General features: G+C 36.4%; 1 long non-coding RNA gene across 1 annotated transcript in view; it reads left to right on the top strand.

Annotated features, from left to right (window-relative positions):
- The first annotated feature begins 2723 nt into the window (after positions 1-2723).
- Positions 2724-22104, top strand: part of LOC132500232 (uncharacterized) — a 145112-nt gene continuing 125731 nt past the window's right edge. The window contains exon 1 of the long non-coding RNA XR_009533994.1: positions 2724-2804. This is a non-coding gene — a long non-coding RNA (uncharacterized LOC132500232). The remainder of the gene's footprint in view (positions 2805-22104) is intronic.

Genomic DNA, 22104 nt, shown 5'->3' with positions numbered 1-22104 from the left:
AAACATAACAGATAATGCCTTAAGAGGAATAGAGGGTGAAAAGGATTAAAAAAACTAAAACTAAAAATATACAGGCCAATATATTTCAAGAGAAAATAATAAATATTGAAGATAAATGAAGAAGATCCAACATAATTATAATTGAAGTCACTACAGAAGGAAACCAAAGCAAAGATGTGGACGAAATAACTCAAAACTATAATTCAAAAAACATTTCCTGAAAATTACAAGGATTTGAAACTATGTATTGAAAGAGTACATCATTTACCTAAGAATATCAACCCAGATGGCCAACACCAAGACATATTCTAGTAAAATTTAGACTTTAAAGAAAAATTTTAAATATTCCTTGAACATTTAGACAGAAGCAAGCAAGTGACCTATAAGGGAGAGAAAATTATATTATAGACACACTTTTAACAGCAAGTCTTCATGCCAGAAGAAAATGGAGTATTGTATTTAGGATGCTCATGGAAATAAAATGTGACCCAAGAATTTTATATTCAGCAAAAATGCCTTTCAAATATAAAGACACAGGTAAGCTATCAACGTCATGCCAGAACTCTGTGGATATTGTTCTCTTGAGCACTCCTGAAGAATCTGTTAGAAAATGAGCTTCATAAAACCAAAATGTCAATAGAGACAATGAAGTGAGGACAGATATCAAGCACTAACTACATAGTTATTTATAGAACAAAGACAATATGAAGTTTCAAAGGCAAAGAGTATAGTATTTAATGGCTGTATGATCTGTCAATGCATACCTCTTAAAATGGGGAGAGAATGGTAGGAACATATGAAAAAAATACTTTTTTAGCTTTTTAGTAATTGTATTGCAGTAAGTGTATTAGTATTAGACTGTTATGTGTATATTATTGGGTAAAGCAAATGAATAACTCTATCATTTCCTGTTTCTTTGAGAACCAGAACCCTCAAGTAGAAGAAAGGAGCTAAATGTGTTAGAGGTTAGAGTGCAAATCCTAGAGTGCAGAGTGGTCCTTTATTTGAACTGAAAATATCTGTAGGAACTTATGAGGTTTGATACACACTATATATATATAAATGCATTGTATGTGGGTTTCCTATTTGTGTTCACTGGAAAGGCCTAGGAACTGATTAGGCTAATACATATCCCTACCTCCAAGACTGTGGTCTTGAAATATCATTTACCACTAAAGGAAACCAGGACTTTTTGGAAAAGGGACAGATTCCAGTCTGGGACAGGAAATGTACAGAATGAGCCTGGAATGTCTTCATATACCAAAAAGCAAGGAAATTATCAAAGACCACTAACATCATGTCGAAAAGATTCAAGAGTCAACTTGAAGAGTCTCCTACTACAGGCCAAAGATGGTGCAATTTGAACTTCAATAAGATATAAAAATTGCAATAATTTGAAAGCCATTAAATATGTTTAAATCTATGAGTTTTTTCTGATATTAAAAAAATACTGGTTATCTTTAGAGAATGAAAGGAGACAATTATCATGAAAACTAAAAAGTATGGGAAAAGAATCATGCTTTTATCCTGCCTTTTCTCTATAAAGGTCTCTACTAAGTAATCAAATAATGATTGAAGGAAAGTGTCTCTTTATAAAAGTATTCAAACTAGTAAATGAGAAAGAAATGATAAAATTGAATCACTGCGTAAACCTGGCCGAAGTTTCCAACCTACAAAATCATAAGATGTAATAAAATGGCTAACCACTAAATTTGGGGGTGGGTTTGTTATGCAGTAATAGATAACTGGAACATATCCAAGCATTTTCCTACATTTTTGTCTCAAATGTACTGATTCTCTCAGTTAGAACTAAAAGGTTCCTTATTTTCCCTTCTTAAAATACCAAGATTCAGAAACTGTCTAGAAATCATAGGCTCATTTCTTATTCACCTCAAGTTTGGAGTAACTGAGTCCAAAAGTCAACATTTGATAGATTTTATTTACGTGTTGTCACGTTTTCTCTCTGCCTTCTTTGCCAGAAGAATTATTTCCCACAGTAGTATATAATTCTTCTTTCTCAGTAATGTAAATGAGATTAAAGGCACCTCTTCCTTAGAAATATATACTTAGTCATAGAAAGGCATTATCATTTCTAATTTGTATTAAAATGCTTTTTATGATTCAACATGGTAGTTAAGATAAAGTTCCTAGAATACAGACCATAAAATAAAATTTTGTCAGCAGGACTATTCAAATGTGGTGACTAAGATGTTGGAAATAAATTATCACTTCACGGGTCCCTATGGGAATAGAATTTACCTTTTATATTGTTTTGTCTTTTTTTTGTTTTTGTTTACTTTACTCGTACTGTGTGGCACGCAGGATCTTAGTTCCCAACCAGGGATAGAACCTGCGCCCCCTGCAGTGGAAGCGCAGAGTCTTAACCGCTGGACCACCAGGGAAGTCCCAGAATTCGCCTTTTAAATTAAAATAAATATTTTTGTAGGGCTGCTGTGATGGTTAATTTTATGTGTCAGTTTGACTGGGCTAAAGGTGCTCAGATAACTGGTAAAACATTATTTCTGGGTGTGTCTGCGAGGGTCTTTCTGGAAGAAATTAGCATTTGAATTGGTAGACTGAGTAATGAAGATTGCCCTCAGCAATCATCCAATCCATTGAAGGTCTGCACCGAACAAAATGGTGGAAGAAAGGCCAATTCACTATCTGCTTGAACTAGGACATCTATCCTTTCTTTCTTCCGCATCTGTTCTCAGGCCTTCAGACCTGGGTCTTGGACTGGAACCACACCACCGGCTTTCCTGGACTTCCAGCTTGCAGAGGGACTTCTCAGCCTCCAAAATCGAGTGAGTCAATCTCTCATAGTAAATCTCTTCCTGTATACTTATATGTATATCCTATCGTTTCTGTTTCTCCATAGAACTCTGACTAATACAGCTGCCAAAATCCTGTTAATTACTTGTTAGTTTTGAAATGGGCTCAGTGAAAATGTTTGCTACAGTCTTCAAATTTCTTCATTAAATAGGAGGAAAGGCTTTGTCAGAATTTTTTTTTCTTTTTTCTTTATATTTACCAAAATAAAACTATGAAGCAATTTGAGGAAGGAGCAACCCTTCCAAATTTGAATTGAATTGAATAAGAAACCAAACAAAATAATAAACAGCAACAGAGATTAAAAAGGGGAGTTGCAAACCTGACATCTTAAAAACATAAACCATACCTGGTTGGTAATGGAAACTTGTGTAAATTAACCTCCCACATGCAAATATGAAACGGAAAAGACAAGATGCCAAGTCATAAAACTAAATATGTTTTTCTTCCTTGGTAACAGGAAAATAAGACAAATATTGCCACTTTGTAAGCAAATACTTCTTTTCCTAGATTAATCATTCTTAATTTGGGGAGGTGAAGGGGACGATAATGAACCTCTTTTGAGAATCTGAGTTTTAAAGAAACTATGGAATGCCTTCCAGAAAGCTACATAGGCACATGATGGATTGTACATAATTTCAGGAGGTTCATGGACACCCTAGTACTCTGTGGTCTTCACATTAGGAAATTCTGTCAAAGAGGTCCTCAATCCTAATAACTCTGGAGGAATCCATGGTGATACCATCCCTGTACCATCCCTGTATGTGCCTTTTAGAACATAAAACCTCTAGTAACTGCCATTACCAATTTAGGGGATTAAAAATATTGAGCATTTTTCACCTTTTTGATAATTACCTGCTATATTTTATTAACTATCATCATTGTTTTTCTGGAAAAAGGTAGGATTTAAATTCTAAATAAAGTACATAATGCTTGCTTTTCAGTAACTTCCCATTAAGGAGCAAAGTTCATGTTGTAACTTTTCCTTACTTGATTATTTTCATCCTAATTTCTTCCTCTTCTTTTTTCTATTTATTCATGTCTTACACTGTCAGGGTACTCTCAACTGGAAACTGAGTTCACACACACATACACACAAGACCTTACTTTTTCTGCCAGTGTCCTTGCAATTCAATTTCTTCACAATACTCTGTAATAACTGTTTTGTTGTTGTCCATACCCACAATGTCAGGATGGTGCTTGATACTTTGAATCATTCAACTCACACATCCAAGTCCAAATTTTACCATATTTGTACTTGCAGCATCTCATTTTTGTTGTAGTGATTCTTACCTTGAAATTATCCTTTTATATCTGCCACGCTGCAGATGTCATGTCTCACAATGTATTTAAGTCATACCAGATCATTGTAATCCATCCTGTACATATATTTTTTTTCTTCTTGAATTGGTCTTTACAAAGAGATTCCCCCAAAAAAGTTCTTTCCTTCAGCCATTTCAAATTCAATAAACATTAAACATAATTCAAAATTCTTCTTACTGCCACATCTACTTGGACTTAGTCAAAACATAGTTCTGGGAATAGATTACGTGTTAATGTTTTACATTTTGGGGCAGTGTATGTTGTCTGTGGACTGTTCCTACTTAGGTATTTGATAATATTATAAATGCCTTACATCATACATGTCTGTATTCTTGAAAGTAGAAACTTTACTGAACCAAAAACATGGGCTTCAATAAATAGTCCTGGATGACAGATTTATAGTCAGCTATAATGGGGAAGATGAACTCTTCATAAGAAAGTAATAAAAATTACAAAGTCATTGTGAAATTAAAGACACCTGGGTTCAAATCCCATCTCTTGTTTACTAGCAGTGTGATATTCTCTCAATTTCCTTATCTGTTATATAGAGAAAATAGTACCCACACCAGAGGATTTCTGTGGATTAAATTTGAACTAATCCATGCTTAGGGCAGGAGCTGGCCAATAGTTAATACCAAGTAAATATTTATTATTTTTAGAGTGGAATTCATCTTACCTAATGGCTTAGGCTTCCAGTAAACAAATTATGTGAAAGATAACTTTTAATTAAAATTATCCTTATAAATTCTATAAATTAGTCATAAATTATAGTGTACATAGATTTGTATATACTACATAACTCCCAGTAATTAATTAATCATTATTTTTTTTTCTTTTTTCTTTTTTGTGGTACGTGGGCCTCTCACTGTTGTGGCCTCTCCCGTTGCGGAGCACAGGCTCCAGACGTGCAGGCTCAGCGGTCATGGCTCACGAGCCCAGCCACTCCGCAGCATGTGGTATCCTCCCGGACCAGGGCATGAACCCGTGTCCCCTGCATCGGCAGGCAGACTCTCAACAACTGTGCCACCAGGGAAGCCCCTAATTAATCATTATTGTGTGCCTACTCTGTACCAAAGGACTATGAGAGGTGCTAGGAAATATAAGAATGAACAAGACTGATGTGATTCTTATATTTTTTCAGATAGCTTAAAGTCTGTCAGTGAGATAATTAACCATAAATTGCAAAGTAGTATAGTATATGCTATGATAGTGAAAGTAAAGTATACAGTGCTAGAGGGGCTCTTATGATTTGTTGGAGAAAGCTAGGGAGAAAGTGACAGCTGAGTCCTGAAGGATGAGTACAAATAAACCAGTAAAGGAGATAGAGTGGTGACAAGGAGGGAAAAGGCTGAAGTCCTTTAGAGGTCATATAAAGGAGTATGTACTTAATCCCCAGGGCAGAAGAAAGGATCAAAGGTTTTTAAGCAGTTGCAGTTAAGGAAGTTGACTCTGGTGTTTATAAACACTGAGCTGGAGTGCAGCAAGAATGAAGGCCTATCTTTACAAAAGAATGACAGCTAATAAATGTAGAGGAACGATAAAATTGTTAAACCACTACTTTGCAGGCTTAACATAATAGTGTAGGCAAGAATCATGAATGGGTGATGGCCAAATGAATGGGTGAAAGGTTGGTGAGGAATAGGATAGTCACAAGGGATTCAAGTTTTCATCCCACAGGTGATTTGCTAATTACAAAGGGAAATTTGTATCCTTACAATGCAGAGACCTGGTGAACTTGACATTATGTGCCTCTTGACGTAATGCAATAAGTTGTCATGGGCTGCTGAACTGTGTCTCCCCAAAATTCATACGTTGACATCCTAACCGTTGGTATCTCAGAATGTTACTATATTTGGAGATAGGGACTTTAAAGACGTAATTAAGATAGAATGAAGTCATATGGGTGGACCCTAGACCAAGGAAGTGATGGTTAAGAAATACATAAATGTACTTTTAACAAGTTGATATATAAACACTTTTAATATTGCACTTAGGGTTGAGTTCTGGGATTAAATTATAGGGGGAAAATAGGTATCAAAATGTAATTGGGGGCTTCCCTGGTGGCGCAGTGGTTGAGAGTCCGCCTGCCGATGCAGGGGACACGGGTTCGTGCCCCGATCCCGGAAGATCCCACATGCCGCGGAGCGGCTGGGCCCGCGAGCCATGGCCGCGGAGCCTGTGTGTCCGGAGCCTGTGCTCCGCAACGGGAGAGGCCACAGCAGTGAGAGGCCCGCGTACAGCAAAAAAAAAAAAAAAAAAATGTAATTGGTTAAATGTGAACTTTTAGAGAAAATTCTGGGAAAGGTGTGTTAACAGCATAATCCCAAATCTATTTTTGCCATATTCAGCCTACATAAGTGAAATGATATAAGTGTACTTATTTACTTGATGAAGGATTTCAAAAGTGAAGGGAAAAAAGTCATTATTCCAGCAATGATTTGTCATTACAGGTCTGAACTGCCAGAGGCACCAAGCCACCCAAAATCTATATAGCGTGAGTCACAAACCAAACAGGTCTTACTGTGTCTGAATTCCAGTTCCTAATCATGCAGTTAACTGTGAATGTGACAACATTTTGAGATAAAAGAACTGATTCTGCAAGGGACATTTCATCTCACCCATTTCTGTAACTTAGGAAAGAGAGTCATAGAATATAAAGGTACGTTAAAATAACAAAATAATTCGCAATTAATATGTATTCATATCTAAAGAAGCTCTAAGCAATAAAAAATTTAGAATCATTTTAAATTTATTTTATTTATTTATTTTTGGGTGCGTTGGGTCTTCATTGCTGCGCACGGGCTTTCTCTAGTTGTGGCGAGCAGGGACTACTCTTCGTTGCGGCATGTGGGATTCTCATTGCGGTGGCTTCTCTTGTTTTGGAGCACGGGCTCTAGGCGCACGGGCTTCAATAGTTGTGGCACGCAGGCTCAGTAGTTGCGGCTCGGGGGCTCTAGAGCGCAGGCTCAGTAGTTGTGGCGCACAGGCTTAGTTGCTCCATGGCATGTGGGATCTTCCCCGACCAGGGTTTGAACCCATGTCCCCTCCATTGGCAGGTAGATTCTTAACCGCTGCTCCACCAGGGAAGTCCCTAGGATCATTTTTAAAACAATTTTCTCCTCAAAGCATTTTATATGCCCTATAAGATAAGGAGCAACTGGGCCTATGGATGGATTCTGTTGTGGTGCATGATAGGTGCACAAATATTTGACTGGATTGATTCGCTCAAATGGATATAAGGAAATCTAGTTTCTCATCCCAGCTTGGGCTGCATGAAAGTAGATAAATCACTTAACACTAGAGTAATCAATATGTAAATTGTGTGGTATATTAGAAAGTGATCATTGCTTTTGGAAAGAAAAGGGTAAAGCAAGATTGAGAAGATCAGGAGTAGGGGTGGGTGTTTAGGTGAGTGCATATGCTTGGCATATATGAGCCTTCAGTAAAATACTGTCTACCATTATTATGACTTTGGTTCTTATCTGAAAATGAAAACATTAAGTTGAGTGATTCCTAGTGCTTGAAAAAATATTTGTGTTCCATTTCAGGATTTTGTGGCTAACGGGCTCTGTTGCAGACTTCTAAGTTTTGTAAAGTTATTGTACTTCTATTTGTTGCTTAAGAATTTTTTGTGTTTGTCTTCCTTGTGATTTCTATAAAACAGTATGGCTTTAATAATGTAGGGATTATTTTTAAAATACACTGATTTGTTTAAAACAAACTCAAAATAAAAATTTTAGTGCATTTAAGAAAAAATATGTAACAGTATGAGATAGTAGTTTTTTTGTCAGGCCAGTTTCATTTGAATCTTATCTTTTTGGTCATTGATTCATGATTGTTTTAAGTTTTTCAACAAATACTGGCGCAGAGCCTCATTCTAACAAATTCCTGTTTGAAATTGACATAGTTATCATTATTGTCTTGGAAACAAACATTTGCAGCACATATGTTAGGACCTGTCCCCAAAGTCTGTTGAATGTCATTAAAAGTATGTGTTCTGCATTGCTGTAACTCGTAAGCTAGAATCCATATGTCAGTCCCAGATGAGTTTCTACCTGAATATTAATTTTTTAAAAAATGAAATAAGGAAGAAAAAAAGAGACATCCTTAAATGTTTAAGCCTGCTTAACCATCTATAGTAGAGGCCTTGAGAAAGGGTGATATATAGCAATCTTACTTGTTTCTATAGCAATCTTACTATTCCTTTGCTTGCACAAGTATCTAGAGTCCAGCAAAGGAAAATGTACAATAGTTCAAAGTACTCTAATGTTCTAATAATCTTCCACTCTTCATCCTCTTCTATTTATTTTAGCTGAATTAAATTATACTTTTATGAGTTCCAGAAGCCTTGGTAGAAAATTTTCAATAACTTAAAATATATGTGTACTATTACCCAAATAACAAATTATCCTCCAAACATAGTAGGTTAAAACTACAATCATTTACATTGTTTCTGAGGATCAGGAATCTGGAAGTGACTTAGCTTAATGATTCTGGCTCAGTATTTCTCATGAGAAAGCAATCAGGTTTTTATCTGAGGCTGTAGTCATTTCAAGACACAAGTAGGCCTGGAGGATCCACTTCCAAACTCACTGATGTGGTTATTTGCAGGCTTCAGGCCCTTACTGATGAGCCTGGCCATGGTAGCCAGCATCCCCAAAGCAAGTGATCCAAAAAGAGGGAGATGGAAGTGTCTTTTATAACCTCATATCATTCCTGTCATGCCATCACTTCTGCTGATTTCCATTGGTCCCACAGACTAATCCTAGTACAATGAGGGTATGAGAACCAGGAGGCAGGGATCATTGGGGGTCTTCTTGAATCATCAGCTACATATATATATATGTAGTTTATTAGTTAAATATATATATATTTTAACCAATAGTTAAATCTACCCAGCTGACTGCCAGATTAGAGTCTAATGACTTTATTATACCAAACAGTTTTTTGGTGGAGTGTTTAGGCAAACAATTACTTTCAACCATTTTTACTGAGAGACCAGCTTTGAATTGGCTTTTCCCTTGCAGAAAGATTATAATACAACTTTGACACACTCATCATTAAATTATCAGAAAAAAACTTTAAAAAATAATCCTGAAGATGAGAAATAAAGGGATTTTATAATCTTCTAAAGAAATTATAAAGAAATTAAACAAACAAGAAGCTGAAATTAAAGAAATAGTAATAAAACACATTTGATAGAAAAAAAATTCCAAATCTTTTCTTTGATGAGACCATTAAAACAGAACCTGGCCACGGAAAAATGAAAGAAAGCAAAGGTATACAAGGTTAGACATGAAAAGGAGATATTGCCATAGATCAGGAGTTAGAAAAGTATTGAGACCATTATGTGAGACGTCATGGCTACAAATTTGAAAACCTAGAAAAAATGGATTATTTATGGAGACCAATGGTTCTCAGAATGTAGCCCCTCAGTCAGCAGCATTAGTATCACCAGGGAACTTGCTAGAAGTAAAATTCTCAGACCCACTAAATCAGAAACCCTGGGAGTGGGATTTAGTAATCTGTGTTTTAACAAGCATGCTGAAGTACAGGAAACACTGAAAAGAACAACTGCCATAAAGGTGATTGGAAAGGTGATTTAAACTCTTACATTAAACAAAGCACCTGGATCATATGAATTCACAGCTGTGTTTTATCTAACCTTTAAAGGATGCATCAATATTTTTATGAACAATTTCTTTTTTTAATATTTTAAAAATTTATTTATTTTATTTTTGGCTACGTTGGGTCTTCGTTGCTGCGCGCAGGCTTTCTCTAGTTGTGGCGTACGGGGGCTACTCTTCGTTGTGGTGCACTGGCTTCTCATTGTGGTGGCTTCTCTTGTTGCGGAGCACGGGCTCTAGGCGCGTGGGCGTCAGTGGTTGCAGCACGTGGGCTCAGTAGTTGTGGTGCACAGGCTTAGTTGCTCCGTGGCATGTGGGATCTTCCCAGACCAGGGCTCGAACCCATGTCTGCTGCATTGGCAGGTGGATTCTTAACCACTGCGCCACCAGGGAAGTCCCCTATGAATAATTTCTAAGCATTAAAAATATATTGGGGCAAAAAAAGAATGATGACAGAGGAGAATGTGATTGGGTGGTCACATAAGGATTTTCAGGAGTGCTGATAATGTTCTGTTTCTTGACCTGAGTGGTTAGTAGTTATTTGCTTTTTAATTATTTTTAAACTGAACATATGTATGCATGTATAGATAGGTTGACTGATAGATAATTTATGTTCTCTTCCGTATGTTTATTTATTCAACCCACATTGATTTAGTGCCTCCCATGTGGCAGACACTGTTCCAGGCACTTGGGATACTTCAATAAACAAAACAATGCTCTCTGTCCTCGTGGAGCTTACATTATAGGGGGAAAATATCAAAAAAATAAATACAACAACAAATTATATCATATTAGAAGTCTATATTATATCATATTAGAAGTCTATGGGAAAAAAATAAGGTAGAGGAGTTAAGGGGGACAAGGAGGGCTAGGATGAAGGGCTCATTTTTATTAAAGACAGGAAGGCAAGGTGGTAAAACATGAGAGCATCAGGGAGAGGCAGAGGGAACAGCTAGTAAAAAGCCTTAAATTACAAACATGACTGATATTTTTAAGGAAGAGCAAGGAGACCAGCATAACTGGGAGCAGAGTGGGTGGCAAGGAGAAAAGAAGTTAGAGAGCTAACCGGACCAGTCGTTTAAGTCCTTGTAGGCCATTGTAAAGGTTTTGCTTTTACACAGAGTATAATAGGGAGAAATTGTAGGATTTGGTTATGAGAAGGTATATGATCTGACTTATGTGTTTAGAAGTATCACTCTGCAGCACTGAGAATAAACAGAAGGGTAGAAGGCTGAAGACCATTTAGGAGGCTTCCATTGCCTTACTGACCATTGCAGTAATTTAGGCAAGAGATGTTGGATTGGACCAGGGCTGTAGCAGAGCAGGTGATGAGAAGTAGTTGGATTCCAGATGGATTATAAAAGTATAGCCAACAAAATACCTGGACAGAATGAAAGTGGGGTATGAGAGAAAGAGAGGAATCAAGGATGCCTCATTGTTTTTGATCTGAGCAACTGAAGTATGGAGTTGCCAGCAACTGAAATGAAGAAGGCTGAGGGGTTTTCGGGGAAGACAAATGTATAGCTTGCAATTAAAAAGTTTACAAAACAGAAATTGAGTCCCAGATGTAGAAAACAAACTTCTGGATACCAAGGGGAAATGGGGGGAGGGATAAATTGGGAGATTGGATTTGACATATGCACACTGCTATATGTAAAATAGATAACTAATAAGGACCTACTGTAGAGCATAGGGAACTCTACTCAGTACTCTACAATAGCCTATATGGGAAAAGAATCCAAAAACAAGTGGATATATGTATATGTACAACTGATTCACTTTGCTGTACACCTGAAACTAACACAACACTGTAAATCAACTATACTCCAATAAAAAATTAATTAAAAAATAAAAAGTTGACAGAACAGCATATATAATATTATCTATTTTGTACAATTATAAATGTACATACACACATATTTAGGGAGATGTATGAAGTGACGGGCTCAAAAAAGGCTAATGATAGAAAGGTCCTTAAGTATCATTATGAAATAAAAATGAGAAGGTACAGAATATTAAGTCCAGTAGGTTTATGTGTCAACAAAAGGGTGGGGAAAAACAATTTATATTTGTGTTTGCTTGTATGTGCGTGAAATACCTTTGTTAATTTACTGGCACCATTAGTTACTTCAAGGAAGGGAAACTGGCCTAAAAGGCCAGGACTAAAAGAGGACAGGACTAAAAGGCAGATTGTTTTACTGCATACTGTTGTATATCTGCTCAACACTGAACCATGTGCATGTGTTATCTGCTCAGAACTAATTAATTAATTAATATGTAAAAATCTAATTTCCATTGCTGGTGGAAATGAAAGGATGTATTGTTATATTATTGATAGAAATGTGAAATTATACAGCTTTTTTTTGTAATGCAGTATGACAACATCAATTATAAATAAAACTACATATACATATTTATTTATTTATTTCAACTTGGTAATTCCACTACTGGGATCTATATTACAGAAACAAAATACCAGTAAGTAAGAGCATAGTAAAAGAATGTTCATTGCAGTATTGAAAATAAGATGACTGCTTGTACGCAAGAAATACAAAATGTAGGAAAGTGTCTCTATAACCCTATTTTTTAGCAAAACCACACATTCCCACTCATATATGTATGTGTATATTAGTATTGTATGTACATGTTTATATATATTTGCTTGTGATGACATGAGCATTGGAGACAAAAACGGAAGGCCATGTTAATTTGAGAAGGGGGGCGGTTAGAATAGTGGCTAGCACATAGACTGTAGAGTCCAACTGCCTGGGTTCAAGTGTGTCCCTGCCACTTAACACCTGTGGACCTTGGACAAGTTACTTTATCATTGATTGTCTCAGTTTCCTCGTTCATTACATCTGGACAATAGTGTCTGCCATATGGGATTGTTGATATGTATAAAGCACTCTGAACGGTTCATTATAATGGTAAATGTGTAAAGTGTTAGGTCTGGAATTACTATTCTATAACGTTGATTTTTGCTGCAAGATAAGGGAAGGATGTGGGGAGAACAGCAAAAACAAAAGCAAAACAGTCAGCATTAGGGAAAAAACCTAGTGAATTTATGATTCAGTTAATGCTTTTCTGTAAAATTGCATATGTGTGTATGTATATACACATAAAAAATGGTTGGCATTTTCTCTAATAAACATGATTTATAAAAATAGTGAGAAAAATAAAAGTAATTTTTATACATTAAAGGTAATTAATATATATTAATATATGTTAAATAGCAGTTGTAGAAGGAAAGGAGTGTGCCACAAAAATCAAAATTCTGGAATGTATGGACAAACTGGAAATGCCTTAGATCCTCACTTTCAGTAATTAGGTGGCTGATTGTGAAGAAAAGAATAAGTTAATAACGTAGTAGAGTCATTTGATAATTTAAGGGTGGGCAGAATATATATATTCCCGTTCATTAAAAAATCAGGACTGATCTGAGATTCCTGGTGGGGGTTGGTTGATGGGGTTCTTTTTACTTCTTTTTTGTTTTGTGCAGTGAAATGTGTGCTTATATAAGAATATAGCAAAAGGAAATGGGAACTAAATGAGTAAGAGTGAATTTCCTCAGCTCAGATGCTGTGATAAAGGCTCATGTTACATTGTATTCAACCATATATAAGCTTGTACCTACATATATTAATATACACATACATATATATAGTGGATGTCATGGTTTATCAAAAATGGGTTTATGGAGATATTTACCTGCATTTTGCGTTTCATATTAGAATTACTCCTGGAGTCCTTTCTGTGTCAATAGCTCTAATTCATTATTTTTAGTGATTGCATAATGTTCCATGGTGCATATGTGCCATTATTTCTTTAAAGGAGAGCATTCCACAAAGTGAGGGTTTTAAAAAGGGTTGCTCTTACTCTCTGTCCTTGACCCAGTTGCACCTAGAAGCCCTGGCCAAGAGAACTCCCCATGCTTATTGATTGCTAGATAACAGATCTGATTATTGCTTTGAGATAGCTCTTTTTCAAGTGGGAAAAACGTCAAATATATGGAAATAATAGCTGAAGTCCATAGGAATCATAATTATAAGGATTTTGGAAGTTTCCTGGTTTTGAGAAGTACCTTAAGGAAAAAAAAACCCAACAAGCTACTCGATCTTTGTAAAACACAGGCCTTATCTTGTTTTAAAGTTTGAAACTCTTCAAAGACTTCCATTGCCCTTAGAGATCCAAATTCCTTAAAACAGCTAATTAGGCACTTGAAAGCCTTTTTCGTTTTCTCTAGCCATATCTCTTTTGCACTCAATTCTTAAACTATTCTGAAATGTGAGAAAGTTACCTTGGAAGCTTGATGGTGTCACTCATTTCTGAACTTTTTTATATACTTTTTTTCTTTGAACTACCCTACTTATTAATAGCTTCCCTAATTTCTGTTCATTTTTCAAGTCTCAACTTTGACATCTCCTTCTTTGAAATGCCTTAGCCTGACTCCTCTACCTGTTGAGGTTTCCCTGCTATGTGCTCCTACAATACCTACACTATTTTAATTATTCTTTAAATTATATATTTTTCCTGTACTCTTACCTTCCAGAGGTAGTACATTTTCACTGCCTGTCATGTAAGAGCTGCTCAATAAAAATTTGTTGAATGAATGAATGCATTAAAAAGTAAGACTGCTAAGAAGAATGTAAATAAGATTGGCTTGGAAACCTGATTTGGCCCTAGTATATAGCAGTAAAAAAGCCCCGAGGAGATGAGGAGATGATCTGTCCAAATGGCTGAGAGACATCTTTTTTCTTTTTTCTGCCGTATGTGGGCCTCTCACTGTTGTGGCCTCTCCTGTTGCGGAGCACAGGCTCCGGACGCACAGGCTCAACGGCCATGGCTCACGGGCCCAGCCACTCCGCACCATGTGGGATCTTCCCAGACCGGGGCATGAACCTGTGTCCCCTGCATTGGCAGGCGGACCCTCAACCACTGCGCCACCAGGGAAGCCCCTGAGGGACATCTTGAAGTTAATGGTTGGCAATCCATGCTGAAGAAAATTTTAAATCTTTGATGAAATGATTCAGCAGTATTTTGTAGTTAAGATAACCAATAGCTGCAAAATTTTGTAAGTATGGTCCAAACAGAGGTTAAAGTATTAATGTCACATTAAACTATTAATATAGAGCAAAATTCAATACAATTGGTGTTAAATCAGTTAAATTATAGAAGTACAAGTAACATGAAATAAATTGTAAGGCAGTCTCCATGATAACATGTTTCCAAGAAAAAAGATCAGACTGTATTATATCAAAATATCATAGTATTTTAAAAATAATATTGCTAAATCAATTACATATATAACTGATTTACCACCTTCTCATGGTATGATTAATAATTATTATTTTTAGTAGAAGATACAGGTTCTGTAATATTTCATTACACATTTTATTAAATTGTTAATAACTCATATTTTTGAATTGTTAGTACATTTTCATCCTCTTAAACATTGCATGAATAAAAATTTTCAAAACAACATTATTGATATGCAATTCACATTTCATATAATTTAAGCAATTAAAGTGTACAATTCAGTATTTTTTAGTATATTCACAGGGTTTTGCAGCCATCACCACAATCTACTTTTAGAACATTTTCTTCTGCCCTAAAAGAAACCCTGACCCCATTACTTGTCACTTCCCATCCCCTTCCCTCTTTCCTCCAGCCGTATGCAACAACTAATCCACTTTGTGTCTCTATAAATTTGCCTCTTCAGGACATTTCATATAAATGGAATTACACAATATGTGTCTGGCTTTTTTCACCTAGCAAACTGTTTTTTAAAAGTTTATCCATACTGTAGTATGTATGAATACTTCATTCTTTTTTATTATCAAATAACACTCTATTGCTTGGTTATACCATATTTTATTTATCCATTCATCAGTTGTTGGACTGAATAAACTTTAAAAAGCATGCTTGAGTAAATTACCCTAATTATTAGGTACTGTGAGAGCAGATCCATCTACACTATGGAATTATAACAAAAGCAATTGATTACCAAAATATCCTCTGACCTATGTTGGTTCAAAAGAGTTTGTGTAATAAAAATTGCTAGGAAGAATATTTTTCTCAACAAAATCTAGGATTCTACAGTTTCTGAAATATGCCACTTTATCTCACAGGGTTGATGTGAGGATTAAGTTATGTAATACAATGACCTGTTTGTAATGTTTTAGGTTCAGATTAGGAGCTGAAATGGTCCTATCCTTCAGCTATTTCATAGCGTCCCACTGCTTCTGCTATTAACTGCACCAAATCCACTACCCTGATTCCTCCTTAGTTTTGTGATCCTTCAGTCCAGTCCAAATCTTAGGACTTTCTGTACTCAGCCACAATCTGCCTTCTCCACCCAGCACCGTGGCTCTTTGACCCTGCTAGAGAAGGTTGTATATAGTGCTGATTGGTGCCTCCAGAAGTATTTTATCTTCAGTATTACTAGGGGAATCACTGCCAATAGAAAGTCCTTTTACAATCTTTGGACAGTTTTCTTTTTCTTTCCTGTTTTCTTTGGCAACTGTTTCAAACATACTTCAAATGCTCTAATTCCTCTATGAATCACAATGAATCACATTCAGCAGATGGCCTCACTAGTGAGAAAATTCTACTGATTAAGGAAGAATTTACCTCCTACTTTATCTACATTTAACTCCCCTCTTGTATTTCAGCGTTCTTGATCTGTGCTCTTGATTTCAGTCTCTTCAAGGATCGTGTTTCTTGTCGACAGCTTCATCACCTTCCTATCTATTCACTCCATTAGCTCTTTTAATAGAAGTCTACACAGATTCTTTCTTCTTCTCCTGTTCACTGTTCAAACCATTGAGTTTAGGGATCATTTGTCCAAGGGCCATATGTAAGCCTTCATCTGTTTCCCTTTTCTCATTCTCCTCATTCCTCCCCAAGTTGGGCACAGAAAAGCTACTCTGTGCTTCCTTGACTCTCATCTGGGTATTTTCCCCACTAAACTGTAAGACAAGGATTTCTGGAGACAGCCGTTGTGTCTTGTTATTTTTGAATCCCCAGAGACCTCATTTGTTCTTGGCATATAGTTGCTGAATGGAACGTGGGGTTGGAGAGGGGAAATGGCCAAATCAGAAAGATGCTTAGCCTTCCTTAAATTAAATTTGTATGGTAAAATGTTATTAATATAAATATTTTAGAAATTGTATGCTGTATGGGAAGTTCAAAGAGAATTGTCAATGCCTTCACTGTCCATGATATGTTTCTATTTATCAGAGTTATGGTATAGCTTTGCCTGATATTAGACAACAACAATATAGTATTATTAGTCTAATTTCAGTTATTTAATTTATTTTTATTATTTTATTTATTTATTTATTGGCCACACCACGTGGCATGCATGTGGGATCTTTGTTCCCCAACCAGGGATCGAACCTGTGCCCCCTGCACTGCAAGCACAGAGTCTTAACCACTGGATCACCAGGGAAGTCCCCTAATTTCAGTTATTTAAAAAAATATTGGCCACAACTTTACTTCTTTAATTTGAATCTGGCATTTTCTAGGCAATTGATTTTCAACTGGGGATTCACATCACTTACTGATGAGTTTTGGGAGGTCCCAATCATTATACAGATGAATAGGACCTACTCTAGACTTATAGAATCCTTTTACTTGATATTTTTGATATATTCTTGGTATATTCTGGAACTATATGCTTGGTGTATTCATGGTATCTTATGTCTCAGAATTATTGTATATTCAAAGTTTTTTTCTTTCTTATAAAGATTATGTTCAGCCATTTTCATAAATTAGATGTAATATACACTGTTCTTTGAAAATAGGTTAATCATTATGTTTATAGATATTTTGTCTAAAATATTTTTTCTGGATTGATTTTATTATCTTATTGTACATACCACAGAAACAACCAAATTTCTTTGTCAGTTGCATAATTCTTAAGAACTCTCATCTGATCTTTCACTTTGGAAAATTATTAGTAATAATTTAACCATAGTCATTTAAAATGTGTCATATACAGATAGTTCTTTGTTTTTCTCTAATGCTCCCCTGAAAGTTCTTAAAATCAGCTACAGGCCTTAATACGTCATCAGCAAAGGACTGTCTCAGTGCTCTGTGGAAAAAGATGATGCCAGGTATCATTGGATACAGGCTTCTGGTGGCATTGCTTAAACAACTTTGGCACCATACCAGACTGAGTCAGGATTTCCAGAACTCCAGTCAAGAAGCAGAGGGTATATGAGACTGCTAACCCTAGATCAAGCAGTACAAGAATTGGTTACATAGGATTAAATGGACTAATGAGAGAAGATTGTAATGTTTATATGGAATATTGTTTATGTTTTAATATTCTGTTTTTTGGATATATAAGAAACTGCTTTTTGTTTTCTCCTAAGCTATCTATAACTCATAACAGTTTAGTAGACTCTGCTTTTTTTTTTATTGCAGTATAGTTGCTTTGCAGGGTTGTATTAGTTTCTGCTTTACAGTGAAGTAAATCAGCTGTATGTATACATATATCCCCTCCCTCTTGGACCTCCCTCTCTGCCCCCCATCTCACCCATTTAGGTTGTCACAGAGCACCGAGCTGAGCTCCCTGTGCTATACAACATGTTCCCACTAGCTATCTGTTTTACATATGGTAGTGTATTTATGTCAAACCTAATCTCACAATTCATCACACCCTCCCCTTCCCCTCCACGTCCACACATCCGTTCTCTACATCTGCGTTTCTATTCCTGCCCTGCAAATAGGTTCATCTGTACCATTTTTCTAGATTCCACATATATGTGTTCATATACGATATTTGTTTTTCTCTTTCTGACTTACTTCACTCTGTATCACAGACTCTAAGTCCATCCACATCTCTACAAACGACCCAAATTCATTCCTTTTTATGGCTGCGTATATTCACCACATCTTCTTTATCCATTCATCTGTCGATGGACATTTAGGTTGTTTCCATGTCCTGGCTGTTGTAAATAGTGCTGCAATGAACATTGGGGTACATCAGACTTTTTGAATTATGGTTTTCTCTGGGTATATGCCCAGTAATGGGATTGCTGAGTCATACGGTAGTTCTATTTTTAGTTTTTAAAGGAACCTCCATACTGTCCTCCACAGTGGCTGTATCAATTTACATTCCCACCAACAGTGCAAGAGGGTTCCCTTTTCTCCACACCCTCTCCAGCATTTGTTGTTTGTAGATTTTCTGATGATGGCCATTCTGACTGGTGTGAGGTGATACCTCATTGTAGTTTTGATTTGCATTTCTCTAATAATTAGTGATGTTGACCATCTTTCATGTGCCCCGTGACCATCTGTACGTCCTCTTTGGAGAGATATCTATTTAGGTCTTCTGCCCATTTTTGGATTGGGTTGTTTGTTTTTTTGATATTGAGCTCCATGAGCTGTTTGTGTATTTTGGAGGTTACTCCTTTGTCTGTTGCTTTGTTTGCAAATATTTTCTCCCATTCTGAGGGTTGTCTTTTCATCTTGTCTATGGTTTCCTTTGTTGTGCAAAAGCTTTTAAGTTTCATTAGGTCTCATTTGTTTATTTTTGTCTTCATTACTCTAGGAGGTGGGTCAGAAAAGATCTTGCTGTGGTTTATGTCAGAGTGTTTTTCCTACATTTAGGTTTTTAACCCATTTTGAGTTTATTTTGTGTATGATTTTATTTATTTATTTATTTTATTTTTATTTTTTATTTATTTTTTTTTTTTGCGGTACGCGGGCCTCTCACTGTTGTGGCCTCTCCCGTTGCAGAGCACAGGCTCCGGACGTGCAGGCTCAGTGGCCATGGCTCACGGGCTCAGCCGCTCCGCGGCATATGGGATCCTCCCAGACCAGGGCACGAACCCGTATCCCCTGCATCGGCAGGCGGACTCTCAACCACTGCGCCACCAGGGAGGCCCCTGTGTATGATTTTAGGTAGTGTTCTAATTTCATCCTTTTATATGTAGCTGTCCAGTTTTCCCAGCACCACTTATTGGAGAGGCTGTCTTTTCTCCATTGTATAGTCTTGCCTCCTTTGCCATAGATTAGTTGACCATAGGTGTGTGGTTTATCTCTGAGCTTTCTATCCTGTACCATTGATCTATATTTCTGTTTTTGTGCCAGTACCATACTGTCTTGATTACTGTAACTTTGTAGTATAGTCTGAAGTAAGGAGCCTGATTTCTCCAGCTCCATTTTTCTTTCTCAATATTGCTTTAGCTATTTGGGTCTTTTGTGTTTCCAGACAAACTGTAGAATTTTTGTTTCTAATTCTGTGAAAAATGCCATTGGTAATTTGATAAGGATTGCATTGAACCTGTAGACTGCTTTGGGTAGTATAGTCATTTTCACAATATTGATTCTTCCAATCCAGGAACATGATATATCTCTTTGTCTGTTTGTGTCATCTTTGATTTCTTTCATTAGAGTTTTATAGTTTTCTGAGTACAGGTCTTCTGTCTCCTTTGGTAGGTTGATTCCTAGGTATTTTATTCTTTTTGTTGCAATGGTAAATGGGATTGTTTCCTTAATTTCTCTTTCTGATCTTTCATTGTTAGTGTATAGAAGTGCAAGAGATTTCTGCATTAATTTTGTATCCTGCAACCTTACAATCAAATTCATTGATTAATTCTAGGAGTTTTCTGGTGGCATCTTTAGGGTTTTCTAGGTATAGTGCAATGTCATCTGCAAACAGTGACAGTCTTACTTCTTCTTTTCCAATTTGGATTATTTTTATTTCTTTTTCTTCTCTGATTGCTGTGGCTAGGACTTCCAAATTATCTTGAATAAGAGTGGTGAGAGTGGACATCCTTGTCTTGCTCCTGATCTTAGAGGAAATGCTTTCAGTTTTTCACCATTGAGAATGATGTTTGTTGTGGGTTTGTCATATATTTTTTGACAAAGATAGCTGTTAGTTCTTCTCTAAATGTTTGATAGAATTCACCTGTGAAGCCATTTGTTCCTGCACTGTTTTTTGTTGGAAGATTTTAAATTACAGTTTCAATTTCATTGCTTGTGATTGATCTGTTTATATTTTCTAATTCTTCCTGGTTCAGTATTGGAAAGTTGTACCTTTCCAAGAATTTGTCCATTTCTTCCAGCTTGTCCATTTTATTGGCATATAGTTGCTTGTGATAGTCTCTTATGATCCTTTGTATTTCTGCAGTGTCAGTTGTAATTTCTCCTTTTTCATTTCTAATTTTATTGATTTGAGTCCTCTCCCTTTTTTTCTTGCACAAGACAGATCAATAGGAGAAAAAGAAGCAAATTCTAATCCCTGTGCATGTAGGTCTCAGAGAAGTGGCACCTACGAAGCAGCCAAAGCAGGCAGCTTTTATATTTTTTAGACAAAGAAAGAATAAATCTGTGAGAAACTGACAGGACAAAGAAACTTAGGCTTTGGATGCTTGATTAAGAATCTAAACAGAGTTTGGGCTTGGGGTAGTAAATTAAAGAAGTAACAAGGTTTGTTTATAGAGTGATCTCTACAGAATTCCCTAACTCTGGTGATAAGAGTGTTCTTCTACTTCCAGATGCAGGGAGTGTAACTTTCATATCAGAGATTTATTTCCTGCTTTCAAGGAGTCAGAGAGGAGGGTCAAAGTGTCCCTCTGGCATCAGGTCTTTCTTAGGCAACTTTAACTCAAAATAATGTCATTGAGGCACATTTTGGGGTGTCCTGCCCTGGGCCTCAACACCCTCAAGGTTCAACTCTTGGCTCTTTATACTAATATTTTTCTTTTTCCTTAAGGCATCCCTCTTTTAAAATGCTAAGTCTTTAGGACCTCCAGTGCCCTAAAAGAATTGACATTTGCTACCACCTCTCAACAAATGGTTCAACTGAGTTTACAGAAATAATACCAACAAGAATCATTGAGAGACTATTTCTCAGACCTTGCTTCATCCTACTTAGGAGGTTTATGATCAGCTCTAAGTTTTTCAGGATGAATGACATTCATTTGCCTTGAACAATTGTCATTGCCTTGAAAATATTGAGCTTCATCTGAGTCCTGAGTTACTGGACCCTTCCATCCCACTCTTTTGTGTTCCGAGAAATGGCTGAAATAAAAGACTACCTGCTGTCACATACTCCTAGATAAGACCCATCCCGCCTCCTCCCTCAGTGAATCCTTTATCTATTTTAGCTGTGTAAAACCCCATTTCCTTTTCCTTCAGGTGTTCCTTATTAATGAATGATCTATTATAGTAGCCTGAATAAAACCATCTCCTTAATTGTCAGGTATGTTTTAGCTTTCACACTAGGCTTGATTATATGGGTTTGACATCAAAATTGTGATAGAGATGAAATGTGGCTTTATAGGACAGGACAATTATAACTCAGCCTAAG

This window comes from Mesoplodon densirostris, chromosome 1 (genome assembly GCF_025265405.1).
Source record: "Mesoplodon densirostris isolate mMesDen1 chromosome 1, mMesDen1 primary haplotype, whole genome shotgun sequence".
In the NCBI taxonomy this organism is placed as follows: domain Eukaryota; kingdom Metazoa; phylum Chordata; class Mammalia; order Artiodactyla; family Ziphiidae; genus Mesoplodon; species Mesoplodon densirostris.
This window is presented reverse-complemented; position numbering and strand designations above follow the sequence as displayed.